The 25121-nt window shown below is 45.6% G+C and overlaps 2 long non-coding RNA genes across 2 annotated transcripts in view; both read right to left on the minus strand.

The window, feature by feature from the left end:
- The window catches only part of LOC309714510, a 35843-nt gene extending 11065 nt beyond the window's left edge, over window positions 1–24778 (minus strand). Inside the window, exon 1 of the long non-coding RNA XR_014278955.1 lies at window positions 24236–24778. This is a non-coding gene — a long non-coding RNA (uncharacterized lncRNA). The remainder of the gene's footprint in view (window positions 1–24235) is intronic.
- On the minus strand, window positions 5298–8853 carry LOC309714505. The gene is made up of 3 exons (XR_014278951.1): window positions 8051–8853; window positions 5681–7160; window positions 5298–5480 (listed from the first exon to the last, which is right to left on the minus strand). It is a non-coding gene; the product is annotated as an uncharacterized lncRNA (long non-coding RNA).
- Window positions 24779–25121: the final 343 nt, after the last annotated feature.

A 25121-nucleotide genomic window follows, 5' to 3' on the forward strand; every position in this document is an offset into this window, starting at 1 on the left:
TTTGTTTTGTTTTTTCTCTTTATGTTTGATTACAGGCTGCTTTGCCGGCCCTGAAGGCCGAGGCTGACCTGGACTCCTGCTCTCCCCTCTACCATCTTTGCTCTCCCCTCTATGTGACCCTGACCAAATGCTGCAACAGCTGGACCCACAACAACGACCTGAAAATGTCAACAGTTCTGCAGGAATGCGATCTCACGCAGCAGAGACGGAGAGCACTAAACCTAAGGCCCGTTTCACTACACGGGGGAAAATTCTCAGACAGCTTCAGCTGACAGAGCTGTGACGAGACGCCCGCCAAGCCCGAATGAAAAGTAAGGCCGAGCAAAGGAATGCTGACCTTAACAACTCTGCATTAACACTGTGCAGGACAGTTATGGACCAACACGGATGATCGGGCAGCAAAAAGGGCGTGACCGAGACAGGAGGAGTAACTGAGGTCAGAAGGCACCTCAGAATGGACAAAAATCACAGAAGAAGATGCAGGTTTCACCTGCGGTGAGCATGGACACTGGAGAAAGGACTGCCCCAATTGGGGTCAGAACCAGGACGGACAGAACTTCGAGCAGCAGCAGCAGCAATGGTCGCAAACAGACTGAAAAGGAGGAGGGCAGGACCCCAGGGCACGCTTCAGGCCGTGGTTTACCCAGAACACCAGAACAGGAAGGTGATGAACACACACGCACACATTGGAATGCTGATTCACTGAGAAGTGATCCACACACATACACATGCACACGCTTGTGCAATGAAGAGTGATGCACACACACACATGCTGATGCAATGAAGAATGCTTTGCTTATGCTGATATGCAAAATGCTGCACACAAACATCCCAATACATAATTTTTATGAGGAGCCATTGATTACCAGTGATTACTTAGAATGTGTTATATGTCACCCAGAGGGCATTTATGTAGAGTTAAGGAATAAGGTCTAAAACGGTTTGGTTATGAAAATAATGTCTGTGCGTGATGTCTTTTTATGGCTCAAGGCCTTGACTGAATTCTTTGCTGTGCTTCATACAGCCCTGATGAGGAACAGTGGCACAGAGTGAAAATGATGAATTAATAGTGTAAGGTTAGGTTGGAGTACGGCATTTTCTGTGATTGAGATTTAATTCAAGGAGGAACAAAAGGTGTTACGGCACCTGAGGTTCTCATTCCCACACAATATTGTCCCGGCAGGAAGCAAAACGTTCCTGTGAATTTTTGGTTTGGCTTAGCGCTAGCTTGATTTTATCAGTGAGCTTTGGCTTGTGTTCTTTCTCGTAAGCGAGAGAGGGATAGTTTTATGCTTGGACATGTCTGCAACGGGCCCTAGTTTATGTTATTGTTATTAGTATTTTGTTGGTTATGTCTGTTTTCGTTTTTGTTACAGTGCACTGAGGAAAAAAAAAAACATCTGAGAGGTGTGATCCACCGGTGGTGATATTTTGTGAGTTCATGATTTAACAATCAGCTCTTTAAACCAGGCCTGAAAGATTGAGATTTAAAGCGCTATAAAATATTATTACTGTAAACAGTTGCAAAGTGTGCTTCTCCATGATTGTAATTGGCTTGAGAGAAATTCACTTATAGGGGACACTGATCACATGAGAAGTCCTGAGTCTAAAAGGATTGCAGCGAGTCAATCCGGTCCAAAAAATCAAGGAATCGTTTTCCTTTTAAAATGATGACGTCATCTTGCTGGTGATGGATGCTCGAATAGGTTGCGCGTGAGACTCCATTATCAGCAACATCTGGTATGAATGTGTGTGAATGAATGCATGTGACTGGACTGTGATGGACGGACTAAAAGTTTTAACTGACTTGATACTGAGACAATGACTGCACCAACTTTTAGGATTAGTAAATGCCAACAAACAATTCACCTAGCCGGCAAGAGAAGGGTGGATGCTTCGCTTTGTTTTGTTTTTGCAGGAGCAGGACGATAAGAGAGACTGAAGAGGAGAATTTCTGATGCTTTTTGAGATATGATGTCACTAACCTTTTCTTTTAAGTTTCTAGCTCCGGTGAATTGACACATGGGAGTGTGTCAAAAAAGGGGGAAGTGGAAGTTGAGTTTGAACATCAAACAATGGTGATATGAAAATTTCTATGAGTTTATTTTTGTGTTTAATAATTTAGCTATGGTAAAACTTAAGCTTATAATGTGTTAGACTTAGAGATGGTTCATTAATTTTTGATTTCTTTTACACACATAGATTATGATTAGAATAAGTCCTGAACATAATATTTTAAACCAAATTTGAATCATTAGAAGAACAATGGATAACCATATTAGATTATCAAGACTAGGGAGAGAGGTGTTTTGGTTTTCTGTCTCTTGCAGAGAGAGGAACAGACACCAGACGGGGACACGGAGATATGAGGACCCTTCACAGCAGAGACAGATGTAGGGACTGCCGAGACAGCAACTGGGGTCAAGTGTCATGGCATTTGGGCTCCTTGAGAAGATGGATCCCATGAACACAGCAATAACCATGAAGGGGTTGGCGAAAACCAGGAACACCAGACCAACGAGGTTCGAGAGGCTCTTGGCAAAAAGGGGGACACGGCGGTGACCCCAAAACACACAGGTCTTTGTTTGAAATCGGGGCAGAATAATCCCCAGATCTGTGCAACGACTAAAGGGTGGTCTAACCCTGGAGGTCGAAGAAAGAAGCTGAGAATCACCCGACGAGAAGATACTGGTAGCTGCAGCAATAAAATAAAGGTTAAAAGCTCCTTAGACAGAGGTTCTAGTCTAAGTACATTTGAAAGGTATAAGGTGGCATCAAAATGGGGGTGGAAAACTGGAGCACCAAAATAAAGCTGTGGGAGAATTGGGGAGTGATGGGAGTGTCATCTGTAACTGCTGTTATGGTTGTAAATCTAACTTTGCATCTGAACTGCGTAAACACAGAGGTCATCCCACATATGGTCCACCCGTTAAAGGGGGACAGAGGGCCTCAGGACCAAGAAGAACTGGACATTGCAACACTAGAGTGTATGTTGTAAGTGATATCTTTGAGAAAAGAGATCAAAGGGGGAATTGTGATATTATTCTATTATCATATGTTACCTTATATATGTAATCAAAGTAGTTGAATTATGATAACAGCTGTAGGACATATATTATCCTTTAGTTTAGATGGTGTGCTGTGTATGTAGTTTAGTCCTCATTATACTTTTGGGTTAAAAGAACATAATCATTTTTGTAGTTCATTAGATAAGTGTACATCACTCTGTATCCTTGATCTGCTGTGAATGTCTTACACTGTTTTCTTGACATGCTTTATTGTTGAATCATAAAAAGAAGGTTGTAAGCGGAGACTTTGTGTCTAGGGCAGAAGAGAGAGACCACATTCCATACCCCCACCTTACAGACAGCAGAGGAGCAAGAAGCCGAGGTCATAACTTAGGCGCCAAAAGGGAGAAAGAATGTGAATGTTTAGGCTTTTACGACTAGGTGGGGGCCACTAGAGGCTATAAGAAGCTGAGCAACCCGCCACCATTTTGAGATATGCGGCTGACCCTCTGACCGGCATCTCTCCCGTCCGGACGTTCTAATGCTCTTAAATGTTGAATTGTATGGAAATAAATGATTGTTGATTGAGCATTTATACACAGAGTACTGTCCTTCCTTCAGCCCAAAGATTCAAAGAATTGGGAGATTTCAACAATATATATATATATATATATATATAAAAAACACCCAGCACGCCCCTACGGGCGGTTTATCCTTCAAGCTCGGGTCCTCTACCAGAGGCCTGGGAGCTTGAGGGTCCTGCGCAGTATCTTAGCTGTTCCCAGGACTGCGCTCTTCTGGACAGAGATCTCCGATGTTGTTCCCGGGATCTGCTGGAGCCACTCGCCTAGCTTGGGAGTCACCGCACCTAGTGCTCCGATTACCACGGGGACCACCGTTACCTTCACCCTCCACATCCTCTCGAGCTCTTCTCTGAGCCCTTGGTATTTCTCCAGTTTCTCGTGTTCCTTCTTCCTGATATTGCTGTCATTCAGAACCGCTACATCGATCACTACGGCCGTCTTCTTCTGTTTGTCTACCACCACTATATCCGGTTGGTTAGCCACCACCATTTTGTCCGTCTGTATCTGGAAGTCCCACAGGATCTTAGCTCGGTCATTCTCCACCACCCTTGGGGGCATCTCCCATTTTGACCTCGGGACTTCCAGGTTATACTCGGCACAGATGTTCCTGTACACTATGCCGGCCACTTGGTTATGGCGTTCCATGTATGCCTTGCCTGCTAGCATCTTGCACCCTGTTGTTATGTGCTGGATTGTCTCTGGGGCATCTTTACACAGCCTGCACCTGGGGTCTTGCCTGGTGTGATAGACCCCAGCCTCTATGGATCTTGTACTCAGAGCTTGTTCTTGTGCTGCCATGATTAGTGCCTCTGTGCTGTCTTTCAGTCCAGCTTTGTCCAGCCACTGGTAGGATTTCTGGATATCAGCCACCTCCTCTATCTGCCGGTGGTACATACCGTGCAGGGGCCTGTCCTTCCATGATGGTTCCTCGTCTCCCTCCTCTTTCTTGGGTTTCTGCTGCCTGAGGTATTCACTGAGCACTCGGTCAGTTGGGGCCATCTTCCCAATGTATTCTTGGATGTTCGTTGTCTCATCCTGGACTGTGGTGCCGACACTCATCAGTCCCCGGCCCCCTTCCTTCCGCTTAGCGTACAGCCTCAGGGTGCTGGACTTGGGGTGAAACCCTCCATGCATGGTAAGGAGCTTTCTTGTCTTTATGTCAGTGGCTTCTATCTCCTCCTTTGGCCAGCCTATTACCCCAGCAGGGTACCTGATCACGAGCAGGGCGTACATGTTGATGGCCCGGATCTTGTTCTTACCATTCAGCTGACTCCTCAGGACTTGCCTAACCCTCTGCAGGTACTTGGTGGTTGCAGCTTTTCTAGCGGCCTCTTCATGGTTCCCATTTGCCTGTGGGATCCCCAGGTACTTGTAACTGTCCTCTATGTCTGCAATGTTGCCTTCTGGTAGTTCAATCCCCTCAGTTGTGCTCACTGGTTACTCTGGTATGAATGACTCTGAATTACTTTATGATAAATAACACACTATTGTCAAAAAACAGTGAAAGAATTCCAGATCACAAGTTTTTAGTTCAAATACAAGTAACAACCTTTGACTTTAATCAGGTTTTATTTAATTGTGCCAGAGAAAACATCATGTGCTCTTCATGTAGCTGAGTACATTCAGTGTTTAAAACAGAAGTTTTAAACTGAGGTACTGGTTAATGCTGATGTATAGTGACAGTTACAGGGGGTGATTAATCCTTTTGACTTTTTGTCTTTAAATTTATCAATAAAACAGCTGCAGCTTTCACTGACAGCACATGTGGTACTTTAACCTTTGTACTGTTTTCTTCAGTTAATTTTGGAGTTACTACAAAGATTGAAGATATAGGATGATCTGTCTGCTGTCACTGGGTGGTGCTGAGGTCTGAATCTGAGGACAGCTCCTGTAATCACAAACAGAACAGAATCATCACAAACTGAAATATAAAGTTTATCTCTCAAATCTGAAATAGAGCTGATCCTTCTCTGTCCTCACACACTCGGGGTCTGAAGTTGTTCAGTCCTACAGTTCTGCCGACAGTTTTTTATTTTTTTTTATTTGTTTTAAAGGCCTTACTAACACATTTTCTAATATCATGTTTACCTTTGAGTTGTTGATGCTTTATAAATGGACATCTGCAAAGATGAGATGATGGAGCAGGTTTCAGTCGAGGTTCAGTCTGCTGCTGCATCCTGGTCACAACATACAGAGGTGTTATCAGCTCAGTATTGAACAAGAAATATTAATGTTTCAAATTATTTGTCCTAAAGGATGCAAGCTGTACAGAGTACTGCACATGTGACTTTGTGAACATAATTCATTACAAATAATTCGGACAGTTTTTTAACCTGAATATTTGTAACAAACTCAGTAAAAAAAAAAAGCTAAAAAAATAATCAGGGGAAAAATGTAACATTTTAACTTAAGCTGACAAGCGGAAGTAGTTGGTTTCAGTACATAAGTGTCGGGCTTTGCTATTTAATCCGTAGCTATTGACTGAGGGGTTTTTAAAAGTTGGCGTTAAGGTACAGGTATGTACAGCAAGCACTGATACCTTTTTAGTCTGTGGGATTGCCTTGTGATCACCTTTACTAAATATCTACAACCAATCTGATTATATCCTGTTTTTGGTTTTGTTTTTTCTTCAATGTTGAAATTAAAATCTAGTAGCAGCCTTCTCATTTCTTTGTGTTTTGTGCTGTTTTACAGGCCCACAGAGGAGGACGGCTCCAAGGCAGATGAGGAACGGGTCCCAGGATGGTCCATCGGCGCTGGAGCTGGCCACCCTGGAGTCCCTGAAGAGTTCACACCAGTCTCCAATGGAGCAGTTCCTCCTCAGCCTTGTTCCTGCTCTGGAGAGCAGCTGGTCCTTTTTATTCCTGTCTCTCTGTAAATTCTTATATTTTATATATTTATGTTTAATGTTTTTCTGTTTGAGAATTTTAATATTATTTCAAATAAATTTTTATAATGACTAATGTCTCAGTTCTACTACACAGCAAATGTTGGCACACAACTTGACACATGTAGAATTTATTTCATATTATACTAATGACAAAATATACTAATACAGTAGGATGCAAAAGTTTGGGCAACCTTGTTAATAGACATTATTTTCCTGTATAAATCGTTGGTTGTTACAATAAAAAATGTCAGTTAAATATCATATAGGAGACACACACAGTGATATTTGAGAAGTGAAAAGAAGTTTACTGGATTTACAGAAAGTGTGCAATAATTGTTTAAACAAAATCAAGCAGGTGCATAAATTTGGGCACCACAAAAAAGAAATGAAACAAATATTTAGTGTATATCAATGTGTGTGTCTCCTATATGATATATGGGGTGCCTTTGTCTGGACGTGCTTCCCATCCAGAGCTGCACAGCACAGAGGAAAGTTCCAGCGCTCCTGGAATCCCTCTGTGATGGACCGCCAGTCTCCAGGTGAAGGCACAGCCATGAAGTCGTCCACTAGACAGTCCCAGATGGCCGTCGCTGCCTGGGGGGTGATCTGGCTCACCGTGGACACACAGACTATGTAACTGAATGCTTGGTCGTGAAGGAGTCCCCAGTGACAAGGAACCTGGACAAAATTGTTCAAAATTAGTATTATGTGTACTGTAGTTACAAAATACATTATTCAAATTCCAAAATACTTTTGTGATGTCAGATTTAAATCACAAAACTTAAATCTTACATAAAACATTTTTTAATTATAAGGATAATTACAAAATGTATATTAGATAATATCTAAAACAGTTGTGTTTTGTTTTAACTTTAACATATCATAATTTGATTGGTAGCAACTTTTGCCACTACAGTGAGCCAATCACTCATAATTCCTAAACATGTCAATCAGGTAGGAATGAAGTAAGACATTAATAGAAATAAAGAGTTGTATGTTGACATGCAGCCCTTTCCTTGCTTAAATCATTAATATTTTTGAAAAATTAATCTGTGATAAGACATAGCTTATCAAGATAGAACCATGTAACTAAAGATGAACCAAACTGTTCAGTTTTATCTAACTCTGTTTTAATAAAGGCTGGTGATCCCTGTTATAGAGTCCGACAGCTGCAGGGATTATATACAAATATTCAACTATCCCAGAATTAAACCAGGTCTAAATAAAAAGGAGTGAGTATCACTACAAAGGTTAACTCAGTGGTCCTAATGCTACAGTTTGATATCAGCAAACACTGTGCGCATACATTGATGTGACACCACAGCCATGCTATCATTGCAAACACCGATAACAGCATAAATCGAATTAAATCGGGACTTGATGAGAGCTTCTGAGTATCACTAGAAATATTATAAACAGTCGTCTCTGTACCACAGTTTGCTATCAGTAAACACCGACAGCATTCACTGTTAGCATAGCACATCCATGTTAGCAGTGTATAAATGGATGGTTTAGCATATTAGCACAGGTATCAATAAAGGACTACCGTACTAAACACTTTTACTAACCTCAGGCAGACGGACAGGCGCTCTGCAGGTGGGATTGAGCGCCTGTAATTGGTGTCTAGGCCGGCGATGCTGGGACCGACGAGGGAAAGCAGGTCCTCAAACTGGCCGATGGTGATATCTCTGGAATCGGCCGTCATCCAGGCGCAGCTCCTGGAGCAAATGGTGAAACTCACCAAACTGCTCACGCCTCTGGAGGACCTGATGGACCCAGGTACGGCGAGGACGTCTTTTACGCCGCTGCTCTGCTCTCCACAGTACATAGAGAAGGGAGACTCTCTCTTCAAGCGCTAGCTCGACAGCTGCCATCTTGCAAAGATACCGGTCTGGCACAACTTCCTCCCACATTTCCAGTTTTGACGCGCGATGGATTTTTCTTGGACACGCGTTGAGACGCGAATGTGCACGTGTCAAATTAGGGGCGTTTGGGGCGTTTTGTGTGAACACACCGTTAGGCTCTGTGTATGTGTGTGTGTATCAATATTTCTCCCATTTTAAAGTATTACTCCTCCATAATTGTATTTCTGTTAAATCAAAGTACTTTTACTACATCTTAGTACTTCTGCTCAATCATAGTATTTCTGCTAAATCATAGTATTTTTGCCAAATCATGTTTTTTGTGCCAAGTTATGTTATAGTATTACTACCAAGTGGAGGAATTTCTGTCATGTTACAGTATATGTGCTGATTACAGTATTTCTGCTAAATCATAGTATTTCTACTATATTATATTTTTCTTACTCATCCAGACTGCAAATGAATCGCGCATGTGCGAAGCCACTGCTGGTATGCGATATGCAGCAGCAGAAGAAAAGGACCTGTGAGGCTCAATAACACTCAATAACTTTCTATACTCTATACAAAAGTATAGAAATTTTGAGCCGAATTTTTTTTTTCTGTATCAATACCTACTCAATGTTTTTAGTCAGTACTAAAAAGGTATCATGTTTTGGTACCCAGCCCTACTCGCATTTCAATTCAATTGCAATTATCATGTCAACGATACAATTCGATATCCCAATGCATCACAATAACTTGTGGCTATTAAGACCATTTAAAAAATGACAAGAAATCATATTTTGCACAGTTGGATCTTAACAAGGTTCCAAGTAGAGCTTCAACATGCAACAAGAAGAAATGGGAGTGTCAGCCGGTGATCGGCTGTGATCAGCTGATCACGGGGCCGGGGTTAAAAGAGAGACGCCACCCACCTGTTCGCCGCTCAGACATCAGTATCCTCGTGTCACGAGCTCCGAAACTCTGCGACATCAGTCTCCGCCTGATCCAGCAACTGTGAGTTACAACCCCTTTCAATCCTTTTCCTCTTCCCGGCTCCGCTCGCTCTCTGTCTGTAACGACCGTTCCGAAGCCACGCTTCGTGCTCAGGTCATTACTAGAATAACTGCGTGTCTGCTCCAAACCCACCGCTAGCCTTCGCCGCGCTTGGGTCTAGCCAGCACGCCACACGGGCACGCCGAATTACTGTGTGCGATCCGCCCGGCCGTGACAGGATGTCTGAGCCGCATGTAGACCCAGCGGAATTCGAACGGCTGAAAGCCGAAGTGTTATATCTCCGCGGTGTGGTGGATCGGATGAGCACAAAGATGGAGTCTCTCACCGAAACTGTCCTCCAGCTTTCCTCTTCCGTCACCTCGCTGCAACGTCAGCCAGCGCCGGTGAGCGCTGAACCCCGGATCGGACTACCCGACAAGTGGAACGGAGTAGACGGCCGGCCTGATGGACTGCTCGCCACCTTAGACATGATGTTTGAATGTCAACCCACTAAATACGTCACTGCCCGTGCAAAAGTGGCGATGCTCACCTCTCTCTTGTCTGGCCAGGCTCAGGAATGGGCCGCGGCTCTCTACAACAATAAGTCTGCAGCGTGTAATGACTATGCTCTGTTTGTGGAGGAGTTAAAAAAGACTTTCGTTCCCCCCAGCAGTGAAGTGGAAGTGGAGTCACAGCTGCTTCATCTACGCCAGGGCGGCCGACCAGTCTGTTACTTCGCCTCCCGATTCCGCACCCTGGCTGCTAAGCTTCAATGGGGAGATGCTTCTCTGCGCTCCATCTTTCTAGAGGGGCTGGCTGATTACATCAGAGACGAGATGGCCGGCCGTGAGGCCCCAAAGACCTTGGATGAGGCCGTGGACCTTGCCCTGAAGATCGACCAACGCGTGATGTCGCGGCCTCGCCATGCCCCTCGGCCCTTAAAACCCTTCCAGCCTCAGCGGACCACGTCGTCGCGACCTCCTCCCCCCTCTGATGGAGCCACGGCTAGCCCAAGCAGCACATCCAGCGAGGAGCCCATGCAGCTGGGTGGACTCCCCAAAGAGGAGAAAGAGAGACGCTGGCGTGAGGGCCTCTGCGCCTACTGTGGATCAGCTCGACACCGCCGTCCCCAGTGCCCGCTACGGCCGGGAAACGACGACGCCAGGTAGACTGCGGGGGTGTCCCACCTGGCCCTTCCCACTCCTCTGATCCCTCTCGTTTTCTGTTACCGGTCACATTTCACCTGAAACACCAACAGCTCTCATCCGAAGCCCTCCTGGACACCGGAGCCGCCGAGAACTTCATCGACCAAAAACTAGCCTCTCGGCTCCGCATCCCATTGACTTCCGTCGACCGATTTCTCCCGGTGACCTCAGTAGACGGGCGACCACTCCAACCCTACCCGGTCCAGTTCCAGACCCAGCCAGTCCGCATGTCTGTCGGGGATCATCAGGAGGAGATCCGGTTCCTAGTAGTCTCGGCCTCTTCCTCTCCTCTCATCCTCGGATACCCCTGGTTCCGTCGACATGACCCCCACGTCTCCTGGTCTTCCTGCCAGATCCTGGACTGGGGTCCCCAGTGTTCACGCCGCTGCCTTCTCCTCCGGACTGGACAGGACTCAAAGTCAGAAGAGGCGTCACCCCCGGAGCCCGTCGATCTGGATAGGATCCCTCCGGCTTACCATGACCTGTCCGAGGTCTTCAGTAAGAGGCGAGCCTCCGCTCTCCCTCCTCATCGCTCCTACGACATGGCCATCGAGCTCCTCCCGGGAGCAGTCCCTCCTCGTGGTCGCCTGTTCTCGCTGTCAACCGCAGAGAACAAAGCCATGGAGGAGTACGTCGCTGAGGCTCTCCAACAGGGCTTCATTCGCCCTTCTACCTCCCCTGCAGCTGCGGGGTTCTTCTTTGTAAAGAAGAAAGACGGCGGGCTTCGCCCCTGTATAGACTACCGAGGCTTGAATAAAATCACTGTTAAGAACCGCCATCCTCTTCCTCTGCTATCCACCGCGCTCGATTCCCTCTCCCAGGCCTGCATCTTCACCAAACTAGACCTACGCAGCGCTTACAATTTGGTGCGGATTAGAGAAGGGGACGAATGGAAGACGGCCTTCATCACCCCTAACGGGCACTGGGAGTATCTGGTGATGCCCTTCGGCCTCTGCAACAGCCCTGCTGTCTTCCAACACCTGATCAACGATGTCTTGCGGGACATGCTGGGCCGATGGGTGTTTGCCTATCTGGATGACATCCTGATCTACTCCCGCACCGAAGTGGACCATATTCGCCATGTGCGGGCCGTGCTAAGCAGGCTGCTCGAGTACCAGCTGTTCTGCAAACTGGAAAAGTGTGCCTTCCATCAACGGTCCACTACCTTCCTGGGCTTCACCATCTCCTCCAATGGCCTGACCATGGACCCGCAAAAGCTCCAAGCCGTGACCCAGTGGCCTCAGCCTTCCAGCCTTAAGCAGCTACAGAGCTTCCTGGGCTTTGCCAATTTTTATCGGCGCTTTATCCGCAATTTCAGCACCATTGTCGCGCCACTGACATCCCTCACTAAACCAGCTAACCTGCCCAGGCCCTTCTGCCTCCCCCCTAGTGCGAAACTGGCCTTCCGAGACCTTATCCGTCGGTTTGCTACAGCTCCCGTCCTGCTCCACCCTGATCCTGCCGGAGATTTTGTGGTGGAGGTGGATGCCTCCGATGTTGGCGCTGGCGCCGTCCTCTCTCAACACGGCCCGGATGGAAAACTTCACCCGTGCTGCTATTTTTCAAGGAAGTTCTCTGACACGCAGCGACGGTATGGTGTCGGCGACCGGGAACTCCTGGCCATCAAGTGGGCCTTGGAAGAATGGCGGCATTGGCTCCTGGGAGCGAAAGAACCATTTCTGATCTGGACTGATCACCAGAACCTGATCCATATTCGTTCTGCCAAGCAGCTCAACCCAAGGCAGGCCCGTTGGGCCTTATTCTTCGAACCGTACAACTTCCACCTCGCCTACCGCCCTGGCTCCAAGAACACCAAGGCAGACGCCCTCTCCCGGCAGTTCACCCAGGACGACTTCACGTCAGACCCTGGACCTATCCTACCGTCTCATTGTTTCGCTGCCCCCCTTCGGTGGCCCTTGGAGGACTCTATCCGGGACGCCCTGACCGCCGAACCGCCTCCGCCGGAGACCCCAGCTGGGCGGCTCTATGTGCCATCCCGGTGCCGTCAGGAGGCCTTGCTCTGGGCTCACTCCTCCCCGCTCTCTGGTCACCCAGGGCCCGACAGAACCCTCCAGCTCCTCCGTCGTGCCTTCTGGTGGCCCTCCATGACTCGGGACGCCCGGGACTTCGTTTCCGCCTGTGACACCTGTGCTCGGGCCAAGTCCTCCACCCAGCCACCCGCTGGCGACCTTCACCCTCTCCCGGTGCCGAGACGTCCCTGGTCCCATGTCGGCCTTGACTTTGTTACCGGCCTTCCATCTGTGGACGGTCTTGACACCATCCTCACCTTTGTGGACCGGTTTTCTAAGGCGGTGCACCTGGTCGCCCTGGCCGGCCTCCCCTCCGCCAAACGGACGGCCGAGCTCCTCCTGGACCATGTCGTCCGGCTTCACGGATTCCCCAAGGACATAGTCTCCGATCGGGGGCCACAGTTCACCGCCAGGTTCTGGAAGGCCTTCTGCCGCCTGATTGGAGCGTCTCCCAGCCTCTCGTCCGGCTATCACCCTCAGACCAACGGGCAGGTTGAACGGACCAATCAACAGTTGGGGCGCTTCTTACGGTGCTTCGTCTCCGCCCAACCGTCGCTATGGCCTCGTTACCTGGTGTGGGCTGAGTTGTCTCATAACCTTCACATCTCTTCCGCCACCGGTCTCTCGCCCTTTGAGGTCTGTTATGGATTTCAACCTCCTATCTTCAGCCATCAGGAAGCGGAGGTCGACGTGCCGGCTGCTGAACGGATGGTCCGCCGCTGTCGCCAGGCCTGGATCAAGGCGCGGGCTGCCATTTCCCGGGCCAACGCTCTGTACACCCGGCAGCATCGTCGCCGCCACCGCCCGGGTCACCCCTTCCAGCCGGGGGACCGCGTCTGGCTCTCCACTAAGCACCTACGGCTGCGCGGCGAGTCCAAGAAGCTCGCTCCCCGGTTCGTCGGCCCGTACGAAGTCACCGCCCGGCTCAACCCCGTGGCTTACCGTCTCCGGCTTCCGCCCGCCATGAAGGTCCATCCGGTTTTCCACGTCTCGCAGCTTAAGCGGCACGTCGCTTCCCCACTGGCGCCCCCCTCCCGGGCCCCGCCCCCGCCCAGGATCGTCGATGGGGGTCCTGTCTACACTGTCCGTCGGATCTTGGACTCCCGTCCCCGGGGCCGGGGGGTCCAGTATTTGGTGGACTGGGCTGGCTACGGCCCTGATGAGCGCTCCTGGGTGCCGTCCCGCTTCATCTTGGATCCTTCCCTCATCTCGGATTTCCGTCGCCGCCGTCCTGGCCCGTCGGGTGCCGGTCCTCGGGGGGGGGGTCCTGTCAGCCGGTGATCGGCTGTGATCAGCTGATCACGGGGCCGGGGTTAAAAGAGAGACGCCACCCACCTGTTCGCCGCTCAGACATCAGTATCCTCGTGTCACGAGCTCCGAAACTCTGCGACATCAGTCTCCGCCTGATCCAGCAACTGTGAGTTACAACCCCTTTCAATCCTTTTCCTCTTCCCGGCTCCGCTCGCTCTCTGTCTGTAACGACCGTTCCGAAGCCACGCTTCGTGCTCAGGTCATTACTAGAATAACTGCGTGTCTGCTCCAAACCCACCGCTAGCCTTCGCCGCGCTTGGGTCTAGCCAGCACGCCACACGGGCACGCCGAATTACTGTGTGCGATCCGCCCGGCCGTGACAGGGAGTGAGGCAAAAAAAAATTTTGAGCATGTAATTTATTAAAAAGAAAGCTTAAACTGAAACAGACTGTTTTACAGCTGATCAAAAGTTTAGGACCACACCTCCAAAAAACAGAAATCAAAGTTACAATCTTGAAGTCAGTAATATAGGTTTGCTGTTATTGTTGATCACTTCATGCAAGCGTTTCCATGAGGTGAGTGGGAACATTTCTCCAAGTGGTGAAGACGGCCACACCAAGGGCGTTTTCTGTCTGGAACTGTTGTCTATTCTCAGTTGGATTTAGATCAGGGGAAAATGCAGGATGGTCCAAATGAGTGATGTTATTCTCCTAGAAGAAGTCCCTTGTCCTGCGGCCATTGTGTACTGTAGTGTTGTCCTGTTGAAAAACCCAGTCGTTACCACACAGACGAGGGCAGTCAGTCATGAGGGATGCTCTCTGCAACATCTGGACATAGCCAGCAGCCGTTTGACACCCCTGCACCTCAGAAAGCTCCATTGTTCCACTGAAGGAAAAAGCACCCCAGACCATTATGGCGCCCCCTCCACTGTGGCGCGTAGACAACATCTCAGGTGGGATCTGCTTGTCATGCCAGTAACGTTGGAAACCATCAGGACCATCAAGGTTACATTTTTTTCCCCATCAGACAATTTGTTTTTGAAGCCCTTCAGTCTCAGATGCCGTTTGCTGCAGTTGGCACCACTAATGGCCTTCATTTGGGTTGAGGATTTTTTTGTACTTGACGTTTTTGTTCCAATGACCCCCAGGATCATTTAAGAAATTCCAAATGACTGTCTTACTGCGTCCCACCTCAGCAGCGATGGCACGCTGTGAGAGACTGTGCTTATGCAGTTCGACCATGTTCAAAAAGGAACGTTTTTTTGCTTTTGCCATCAGAACATCATGACAGTGTGACTACCTGACAGAAAATGACAATGAATCCACATATTTGCACAGATTAGGCCTTTTAAAGGCATGTGGTCCTAAACATTTGATCAGCTGTAAAACAGCCTGTCTCAGTTTAAGTTTGTTAAATGTAAGTTAAATGTTTTGTCTACCTCCCATTTCTGCTTGTTGCATGTTGTTGGAACCTTGTTAAGATCCAACCATGCAAAAGAAATTTTTTTGCTATTTTTCAAGTGGTCTTAAACTTTTGATCGGGACTGTGTTTAATAATCGATTAGTGTCTTCTCAATGAATTAAGAATACTTTATGTCCGCATCGCAATACATCACAATTGTAAATCATTATAAGATTAATTTTGTCTGCTCTATTAAATGTAAGATTGTATATTTTCTTGATACATGTCATCGAAAAGAAGTCACCCGGCAGACTTCCCGCGGCACAGCATCATCTGCCGGCAAAGACATTGCAGACATCCTGGAGTCAATCGACTTGCGACTGTCCAGTGTCGATGTGAGGTTGTCCCTGGTGGAGATTTTACACAGAGAATTTAAATCCCTGAAAGAGTCCCTTGGGTTCAGCCAGCAGCAGGTGGAAACACTTGCTGCTGAAAACGCCACGCTACGGGAGTCAGTCAAGTCTCTTACTGAGGATGTGACCAAGCTTAACACAGAAAATAAGAAAATAAAAGGGACTGTTATTGATCTGCAAGTCCGTAGCATGAGAGATAACCTTGTGTTTTCTGGTATCACAGAATCTGCTGGCGAAGACGTGGAAGCAACGGTGAGAGGCTTCAATAAAACCCATCTGAAGCTGCCAGAGGACACCGTGAAGAACGTCACTTTCAATCGAGTCCATCGTATCGGGGCTAAGACGACCAGGGCCAGGAGACCACATCCTACTGTGGCCAAATTCGGCCACTTCAAACAGAAGGAGCAGGTAAAGAGTTGCAGCAGGGAGCTGAAAGGAACAGACTTCAGTGTGGACGACCAGTTCCTCAAAGAAATCCTGGAACGTCGCAAGGTCCTGTTCCCAATCAGACGCGACTTCATCCAGAAGGGCTCCCGTGCTGTCATCGCCGTGGACCGGCTCTACATGGACGGAAAGCTTTACCGCGACCCTAGCATCACTGCATGGCTATACTGACTTCACTCCAGATAAGAATCTGCTTTCCTTTCCTTTATCTCTCTCTGGCTTTCACACTCTCTTGCATTAAGATTTGCAATTTATTAGCAATGGATTATATTCATTTGTTAATTCAATATGATGTCATAACAGATAAAACACCGTCACTCTCCCTCAGTACATTAATTACAATGTTTCTTGTTTATTTGGGTTTTTTTTGTTTTTTTGTCTTTCTCAGTTTTCTCTTTCATCCCTCCAGCTCACCCTTCTCATCATCATTATATTATCTATGTTTAACAAAAAGCTATGTATTGTAAGTGTATATATGGCCCAAAGTTTGAAGATCCCTCATTCAGTCTGCTTTCAACACAATCTTTCATACATTCTTCTCTCGTGTTTCATGTATTTGCTCTGACATTCAGCATTGTCAAAACTGTCTCTTGTCTGTGGCTTGTAGGTCTAGGGCAGGGGTCGGCAACCCTGGGCATGCATGCCACAGTTGGCACAAGAAGGGTTAACTGATGGCATGACCATTGCTGGACTTGGCCATCGGGCATACCGGGCATTTTAAACAATGAAAGGAGGTGGATTGGCCAGATGCTTGCTAATGTTTATAAAAATAACTCAGTTGTTTGGTGGTGGCTATAGTGGAGCTTCCACGGAGGCCAGCAGGTGGATGAGGGAAAGGGGAGGCAGGAGGAGGAGAGACCCGCCAGTGTCAGCTGAACTGAACTTGCTATGATGTTACTGATAGTGAACTTTATTTTGTTCATAAGGTTAATTAGTAGAGTTGCCAACCGTCCCGTAAAAAACGGAATCGTCCCATATTCAGAGAAAATATTACGCGTTTCGTATTGAGGTGAAACGGAACACAGGTTTGTCCCGGATTTCAGTTAGCATGGAAAAAGACACAAAGCTGGAGTTATCCTGTATCTTTACACTGTCAGCTGTTTCTTCTTCTCTCATTCTCTCCCCCTCTCTCTCCTGTTGCTACTTCAATCATGAAACTGATCAATGATCAGCTGATCGGCTTTTCTCTCTTGTTTGTTTATCGCCCACTTTGTGCCGGAAAGAGGAAACCAGCGGATGTTGCGCTAAACAACAGCAGCACGTTTAAGTTTGATAAGCTGTTTTTAGAATTTAATTGATATTAATTTCTAGTATCAGTTGATGTTTGCTGGAGCCACAGCTGTAAAAGCTTCTGGTCATGATATCGGTTTGGATATCCTGGGGAGAGGGAAACACGAAGATGAAACCAATGAAGAGACAAATAACACCAGGATCCTTTTCTACGTAGCTGACAGCTGGTAACTGTGCAGGGGCGGGTCTGGCAAAGTTTTGCCAGGGGTGGCCAGGTAGGGCATTAACAGGGAAAGGGGGTACAAAGAAATACTTTTCTTTCTTATTCTCATTTAAAATGTCTCGCTTTTAATAAATAATGATCTGAATCTTACAACCAAAGTTTTTATCTGACATAAAATGTATAGAAATCATACATATACCAACAAGACAGTGTAAATCACTGTCACAACAGCGTTTGTTTTCATTCAAAGGCTTTATGGCTTTTCCTATAATACCTGGTGGGCCGGTCTCTAGTCAAAATGCGGATTCTTCGTTCCAGTCCAGCCCTGAGCACGACACGCAGTGAGTTAATCTGAGAAGGTGCATTAAAAAAATAAATCGCCAGGCCAGTGGTGCACATCGCAAATTAGCTCGCATAGACACATTAGTTGTGCCGCTTCTTAATGACGGTATCTTAGCTAACAACCCCAACTACCAGATTCAACTTGTAATTGGCTAAAAATAAATTAGCTTACTGGTGAGAGGGACGTTGCTAGTGGGCAGTTTTTTCAAGCAATGTTGAAATTTCCACATTCCAACACTTGTTGAAAGGTTAAGAGGTGGCAATATAAATTTTATCTGGAAAAAAAGAGAAGCATCTTGGATATTCCGTTTTAAGAGTCTGCACCCCAGAGGTATGAATGAGGATTTTTCTATCAATGAGTTTTTATGAGCTACACCTCACTTTTTTTTTAAAGTTAAATTACTCTCACATGAGTAAGATTTATTTAATTAATCTTATTATTTTAGCCAAAGAAGAAGTAGCACTTTAGACATCTCATCTTAAGTCTACAATTCAAGTCTAAATTTTAGATATTTTACATTTTAGAGACATAAATAAGGATCTTCCCATGTGTTCCCATGTGATGATGTAATTTTGTTTTCTAATTCAAACGTGCTTTTACCATTAAAGACCCCCCCTTTTTTTTTCTTTTTTTTTTTTAAACCTGTGTGTATATTTATAGCATCCTCCTTATGCATTTCATGCATGCGTTATTTTCAGACGTATGGGGGTTATGTCACCCCCCCCCCCTCCTCCTCATCAGTAATGATCTAGTCCAGTATTTACTTGGGTGTGACTTAGCCAATTAACCAATACCTACGTATTATATGTCAGCTGACCTATCTATGAAGTTTTGACTGGTTAATTTGAAAAAATGTTCTGTTTCCTGTCTTGTATTTAAGCAATTTTAAAATGTTTTACTATGACCCTGATGAAGGCCACAAGCCGAAACGCGTTGGTCTATTATTAAAGTTCTTCTTCCTTCAAGTGTTGCTGGAGTTCCTGCTTTGCACATTCCAACACTTCAAATGCTTCAGGAGCTCTCCGCTTAGAGCAGCATCAGCACCACGGAAATACACGGATAAATCTGTAGGCTCGAGACAGAATTCAAAATGGGTTTTCGGGACTTTCAGGTGTTTGGACCTATGTTTTTTTTTTTTTATCAAACCAGAAAGCTTTAATGAGCAGCTAGATTTGTCTTGCATTACCTGGCTAAGTTAATGCCAGTTAATGCAACATCGAAATGCAGCTGATTAAACTGAAAAGCTCGACACTGTGGAGGTGAAAGTTTGCAGAACTACAAACGGAGCTGGAATCCACAGCTGTGCGTGTTCATGGAGCTTGCATTTTCACCTGCTGGACATCACTACCTGACAAGTTTAACTGTCTTCAGAACATTGCAGAGGACTTATTGACAGTATTTGGCTCTACATATCTGTGTGAGCAGATTTTCTCTCACATGAGTGTCCTCAAGTAGCTGTCTGAATGCTGGATACTCGGAGACCTGTGTCTGTGAGTGGGAGACCAGAGATCACATTAACATGTGTATCTCTGTATTAACAAACATGCCATATTGGCCCAGTTTTTTTTTCTTATCATTGTTGTAAGGAGACCATAAATTGCATTTTCATTTTCTGTTGTACAGTACAGTGCTGTTATGGATAAAAAGTGTCTTTTTTTGTTTCAAAATAGCTGATAACTATTCACTGACAGCTGCCAACATCTGCAAACAAATATAACTCTATAAAGTTGTTCTACATAGCAGCGGTCCCCAACCTTTTTTGCGCCACGGACCGGTTTATGCCCCACAATATTTTCATGGACCGGCCTTTAAGGTGTCGCGGATAAATACAACAAAATAAAACTAGTACTGGTACCGAAAAAAAGAAAATTTATTCATAACACACGTGGAAAGACCCAGGAAAACCGAGTAAACGATAAAAACGATAACAAAATAACGCTGAAAACCAATTAAAAACCCTGAAAACGATACATTTCACACCTGAGCTTCAACTCTCGCGGCCCGGTACCAAACGACTCACGGACCGGTACCGGTCCGGTCCGAGGTTGGAGACCGCTGCTATATAGTGTGTAACTGTTAATATAGAGCGTTATTAAATTTATTGCTACTGCAATCTAATGGCACATTGACTTCGGAGGAAATTTTAGATGGCACTCATCAAAAAGGTTGCCGACCCCTGCGATAAGTCAATAAGACAAAGGCGGCTGCAGCTGTGTTTTAGTCCAGAAACACTTATTTTTACATTTTTCTTCATCCTCTGCATGGACACAGTGACCGCTGACCTCCAAGCTCCCAACCCTTGGATACTCCTCTATGCTGACGATGTCTTCCTCGCAGATAAATCCCGAATGGAGCTGCAACACCAAATGCAGCAATGGAAGACACGCCTGAGTGAGTATGGGCTGAGGTTGAACACCAAGAAGACCGAGTACTTAGAAGCCGGCCCCCAAACCGACTGCACCTTCAGCGTCGATGGAGAAGACTTGGCGAAGGCATCTCACTTCAAGTAATTCGGACCGATGATTAGCAACATCCTGCCAGACGTGCGAGCCAGGATTAATGTGGCCTGGATGAAGTGGCACCAAGTCACTGCCATCCTGTGCGACCAACGAGTGCCCGACCGCCTCAAGTCGAAAATCTACAAGAGCGTAGTGCCCCCTGTGGCCCTTTACAGATCAGAGTGTTGGCCAGCCACCGCAAAGCACGAACAGGCCCTTCACACAATGGAAATGCGGATGCCTGGGCCTGACACGATGGGACCACGTCACGAACATCGACATCTGAAAGCGTCTGGGCATTGCACCAATCACAGAGAAGATGCAAGGAGCGCATCTGCGATAGTATGGGCGCATGGACAGAAGTGACGAAATCTCGGTGGCAAGAACAGCACTGCGGCTCAGTCCCCAAGGCCGGCGACCAAGGGGCAGACCAAAAAGGCGATGGATGGACTGAATTAAAGACAACGTGAAGAAGATCGGCGCCAACCTGAACGATGCCCCTGACCGTGCTGAATGGAGGCGGCTTTGCAGAAAAGTAGAACCTGCAGAGCTGGAATAACGCTAGGAAGAAGAAGAAGAAGATCAGAATTATAATATTTGTGATTGTCTGAGTCAAAATTGAATCGAATCAGAATTTAATTGTTTATAGAAATCGAAATCTGTACCCAGCCCTAGTCCAAACTAAGGCTACGTCCACACGTACCCGGGCATTTTTGAAAACGCAGATTTTTCTATGCGTTTGCACCTTTCGTCCACACGTAAACTGTGTTTTCAGTCACTGAAAATGGAGATTTCTAAAAACGCTGGCCAGGGTGGAGTATTTTCTAAAACTCCGTTTTTGCATTTACGTGTGGACGAGAAAAACGGAGAAAATGCAGCGTCAAAGGATTGCGCCTTTTTTGACGTCACACTGTGCGCCACATTATTGTTTCGGTGAAATGAATTTCTACAATACTGTTACTGTTAATTGTACTCTCTGCAGTGTTTAAATGCTTACATATACACACACAGTTACTGTCCCTCCACACATACGACTCGGTTCTGCTTCTATGCCCCATCTTTGTTTACTATTTCCGACCGAGGCTTCTAGACTTCTGATTGGCCAACATTTCTACACGGTTAGGAATATAGCGCCACCTGTTGCTTTGGCATGTTCCTAGCAGCGTTTTCCTTCATTTCCGCCTTTACGTGTGGACGGGATTATTTTTTAAAACAAAAACGGAAAATCTCAGTTTTCAAAAATACCCGTGTACGTGTGGACATAGCCTAAGGAAACACATCATCTGTGCTTTCATACATGTGAAGATCTCCATGTGTTGATGTGCTTTTATATGGTCTTCACATGTATGAAAGGACAAGACTGCATGTCCGTTTTTAACAAACGAAAAGCACAAGTCAAAAGTAGGGACGTGTCTGGCAACTGATGTGGTGATAATTTAAATTAGAGTAAAAAATTAGACTAGTCTAAAAGATGAGTAAACAAAAATCTAAGTGAGGCTTTACATTTTATCAGTCTGAAGTTGTGTTTTAATATTTATCACAGTTTGGATTTATGAACCTTCATGTTACAGTGCAATGATATCACATAATGTAAACATAGACCCACAAATTTGACCTGAAAAAATGTGATTTCAGAGCCCATTTGCTCCTCAACATGGACAAGTTATATATCAAAATGGGAAAATATTTGTCCTCACTGAGAGAAATCTTGTGGTTTTCACATAAACGACCTCAGACTCCTATAATATCTGATAATTCTGGTCAAAACCTGAAGAGCAGGGTCTCTTTAACCTGCCACCGTGCTGATAAACAACAGGAACATGAAAACACTGCGTTTTCTACAGTGGAAACTTCTGGCAGGCATGGTAAGAGGATGTAATCACTTTACTGTAAATGGGGTTTATTTAAATGGTAAATGGTCTGCATCTGTATAGCGTTTGTTTGTATAACATGGTTTATCAGTGCAGCTCTGGCCATGTTGATTAACTGCGCTAACTGCATCCTATTTGCATGAAGAGCCTCTGCAGGATGACTGTTTCACGCTCACAGAGCCACAGAGGGACGACTTCCACCACGGTCAGCCGGTTGCAGCCAAAACACGTGCCATCCTCAGAACAATCACTTTAACTAGTCCTCCAACCTCAGCTTTGGGTGGTGCAGGATTACTGCTGTCAGGTCTTCTCCTCTGGTTTGTGCAGTCACCTCACAGCAGGGAGGCTTCAAACCCTCACAGGGCCTTTCTGTGGGGACTCTGCATGTTAGCTTAAGTGTGAGCTAAATAAAAAGCTTTTAGTTGTGAGATACACAAAAGTGTTACACAACAAGTGTTTAACTTTGTCATCGTGCAGCAGAAGTCTACCCCTTATCTCAGCCGAACAATGAGGAAGCTCAACTGACCACAGTCTGTTTCTTCTAAAGGTTTGTCATTCAGATAACGCCAAAGAAGCCCTCTGTGTGTTTTTGTGTGCTAATAATGGGTTAATAATGGGTGATGGGACCACGTCACGAACATCGACATCCAAAAGCGTCTGGGCATTGTACCAATCACAGAGAAGATGCAAGGAGCGCATCTGCGATGGTATGGGCACATGGACAGAAGTGACGAAATCTCGGTGGCAAGAACAGCACTGCGGCTCAGTCCCCAAGGCCGGCGACCAAGGGGCAGACCAAAAAGGCGATGGATGGACCGAATTAAAGACGACGTGAAGAAGATCGGCGCCAACCTGAACGATGCCCCTGACCGTGCTGAATATCAGAGGTGGGACCAAGTCATTGTTTTGCAAGTCTCAAGTAAGTCTCAAGTCTTTATCCTCAAGTCTCAAGTCAAGTCTCAAGTAATGTCAGGCAAGTCAGAGTCGAGTCTCAAGTCACTGGTGTAAAAGTCCGAGTCAAGTCACAAGTCTGAAACTTTGAATTTCAAGTCCTTTCGAGTCTTTAAAAAAAAAAAAAGAAAAAATAATGTTGCAGTTATGCTAAATGTAAATATTAGACCATGTAATTTTAAAATCTGTGTTTTTCTCAACACATGACAAAATAGTGAACTTAGAAAATATACACAAATTGTGAAATTGCACCTCTTTAAAATGCAGCTCAATTAAACCTAGCTCCAAGGATAATTTTCACCGACAGTTCTGAGATAAGCTGCATGTTATTCTTGGATGCGGTTGTAGGACCGGCTTTAAAATCGCATGACAAAAATATCATACACATTAAAAAAAACTGTATCACCAACGTAGCCTGGACAACATTTGCTAGTTGGATGAAGTCAGCTATCTCATCTTAGCATATTTATATGCATATTTATAATCATACGGTTCTTGGAGTGAGTGCATACACTCATGAAGTTTAGTAACTTCCGGTCACTGCAACAAGCCCAGGTACAGTTTACCGACGGATGGGTACAGGACCTTGAAATGCACCGTGTAGAACGAAAGACCATCGTACGTATCATAAGTTTACCAGTCTCACAAATTGTCGTCATAAATACACATTCCTTAACCGTTTATTAATAGGACCTTTGAGCTCAACGGTAATTAATTAGTAGTGGAAATAATTTCTGGTAGCATCACAGAAATGTAGCAGTGACAATAATACTGTATGCTGTAATCGTACTGGACAATTGGTGATACAAAAAACCTGTTTTATCCTGTGAATAAAAGTATATGTTTTTATCAGTGTACCATAATAACAGAAGCGAAACACAATATTGTGTCAGGATAATTTACTATTTATGCACAATAAACAAAGGAGCATAGCGCGACAATTTCTGTTCAGCGCCAGACTTGCTTGTAACCTATATCACCAATTATGTTATGAAAAATGACGTATTAACTACTAAAAAACACTGACCTTCGTGTAAATGCTTGGAGCAGACTAACCTGTGAGCTGGAGTGTTCTGGGACGTTATATTTGGTCTTTGAATGGCTGCAATCCAGTCGCGTCTTTGTTACTTCGGAAACATGGCTCGAACAATTTCTCTTCAACGACGTAATCCGATAACAACCGATCTCTTTACCCGTCGGCTTCCCGTGGCTGTCATGCGACCGGCTATTGCAGTTAATAATACAACAGCTTCTTGACATTTTTGTGTTTCTTTTTATCGCTGTATAACTGATTTTAATTGAAAGCCTGCGTGCGCTAGTACCGCTTGCCACGAGTTCCCAGAATCCTTTGCGGTTCTACCCGTGAATGACGTCACATTTTCAATCTCTATATAATATGCATGTTAAATTTTATATTTGGGGTGAAATATCAAGTCTTTTCAAGTAAACCGGTTCAAGTCCAATTCAAGTCCCAGGTCATTGGTGTAAAAGTCCAAGTCAAGTCACAAGTCTTAGAACATTTTTTCAAGTCAAGTCTAAAGTCATAAAATTAATGACTCGAGTCTGACTCGAGTCCAAGTCATGTGACTCGAGTCTACACCTCTGCTGAATATAGGTGGCTTTGCAGAAAAGTGGAACCTGCAGAGCGAGAATAACGCTAGGAAGAAGAATGTCTGAGTCAAAATTGAATCAAATCAGAATTTAATTGTTTATAGAAATCGAAATCTGTACCCAGCCCTAGTCCAAACTAAGGAAACACATCATCTGTGCCTTCATACATGTGAAGATCTCCATGTGTTGATGTGCTTTTATATGGTCTTCACATGTATGAAAGGACAAGACTGCATGTCCGTTTTTAACAAACGAAAAGCACAAGTCAAAAGTAGGGACGTGTCTGGCAACTGATGTGGTGATAATTTAAATTAGAGTAAAAAATTAGACT

This window comes from Aulonocara stuartgranti (assembly GCF_965226115.1).
Source record: "Aulonocara stuartgranti genome assembly, chromosome: 9".
NCBI classification, from domain to species: Eukaryota; Metazoa; Chordata; class Actinopteri; order Cichliformes; family Cichlidae; genus Aulonocara; species Aulonocara stuartgranti.